The sequence below is a fragment of the Pyxicephalus adspersus genome, chromosome 6 (assembly GCF_032062135.1).
Source record: "Pyxicephalus adspersus chromosome 6, UCB_Pads_2.0, whole genome shotgun sequence".
Taxonomy (NCBI): Eukaryota; Metazoa; Chordata; class Amphibia; order Anura; family Pyxicephalidae; genus Pyxicephalus; species Pyxicephalus adspersus.
The window spans coordinates 284,367-285,915 of record NC_092863.1 but is presented as its reverse complement, the minus strand read 5'-3'; the positions used below and the strand labels follow the sequence as shown (position 1 = coordinate 285,915).

The 1,549-nt window shown below is 57.9% G+C and overlaps 1 protein-coding gene across 1 annotated transcript in view; it reads right to left on the bottom strand.

Moving 5' to 3' along the window:
- Positions 1-754, bottom strand: part of RHOT1 (ras homolog family member T1) — a gene marked incomplete in the record, with an annotated part of 14,206 nt that extends 13,452 nt beyond the window's left edge. Inside the window, 2 exon segments of the mRNA XM_072414038.1 lie at positions 550-602; positions 707-754.
- Between the last annotated feature and the right edge of the window lie 795 nt (positions 755-1,549).

Genomic DNA, 1,549 nt, shown 5'->3' with positions numbered 1-1,549 from the left:
GGAGAGGATGCAGGGCGTTAGGGAGGGGATATAGGAGAGGATCCAGGGTGGTGGGGAGGGGGTATAGGAAAGGATGCAGGGTGTTAGGGGAGGGGGTATAGGGGAGGATGCAGGGTGGTGGGGAGGGGGTAACGGAGAGGATGCAGGGCGTTAGGGAGGGGATATAGGAGAGGATCCAGGGTGGTGGGGAGGGGATATAGGAGAGGATGCAGGGTGTTGGGGAGGGGGTATAGGAAAGGATGCAGGGTGTTAGGGGAGGGGGTATAGGGGAGGATGGAGAGTGGTGAGGAGGGTACAGGAGAAGAGGGGAAGGGTGGGGAGGGGGTATAGGAGAGGATTCAGGGTGTTGGGGAGGGGGTAAAGGGGAGAGGATGCAGGGTGTTGGGGAGGGGGTATAGGAAAGGATGCAGGGTGTTAGGGGAGGAGGTATAGGGGAGGATGCAGGGTGTTGGGGAGGGGGTATAGGGGAGGATGGAGAGTGGTGAGGAGGGTACAGGAGAAGAGGGGAAGGGTGGGGAGGGGGTTTAGGGACCAGCATGTCCCAGTCACCTGTTATCCTTGTCCGTCCTCTCATTAATGAGGGGGATCCAGTGGTTGGTGACCTGGGGAGGACACAGCATTGGTCAGACAATTACAGCGGAGTTACACCATACACACAGTGTGAGATCAGGGGACAGGGATGACAGGGGAGCCCCGGACTCCATACCTTGTCTATAGAATTCTTGTTGTTGACAGCATAGACAATACAGATGACATTGGCCTGGAAGAACAGGAAGCGAGAAATGGGTGCACAGGAAGTAGGGGTGTCCCAGACAGTGACAACACACACATACGTACAATGCCTTACCCGTGAAATCTCATTGTAGAGCTGCTCGTCTGTCTGCTCTGATTCTGCAAAGAGAATAATGATACAACATTATCCCCGGCACACGCCGACATGACACAGCGCCATCGGGGGACTCCCGCCCTGCCCCAGACACACCGCTTGGTGATTCCCGCCCTGCCCCAGACACACCGCCCGGGGAACTCCCGCCCTGCCCCAGACACACCCCCCGGTGGACTCCTGCCCCCGCCCCAGACACACCGCCCGGCGACTCCCGCCCGGCCCCAGACACACCGCCCGGTGATTCCCGCCCTGCCCAAGACACACCGCCCTGTGACTGCCCTAAACACAATGCCCAGGGGACTCCGCCCACAGCAGACCAGTAGTCAGTTCGATGTCTCACCTCCTCGGGGAACTCCTCACTGACCAGAGACATAATGAGAGACGTCTTCCCCACTCGGGCTGTAAACAGAGAAATGTGAGAGTGTCATCATCCCAGCAATGTGGCCCCAAGATGTCATGTGACCACATCAAGAGAACCAATCCAGACTGTGAGATGTGCTGGGGGCAACAAACCAAACTCTTCTAAAACCGGGCAGATGGAACATGTGACCAGGCCGGGCACTAAGCATGAGCACTCCCGGGACACACACCAGGGGGAGGATTATACTGGGGACACACACACCAGGGGAAGAATTATACCGGGGAAACACACACCAGGGGAAG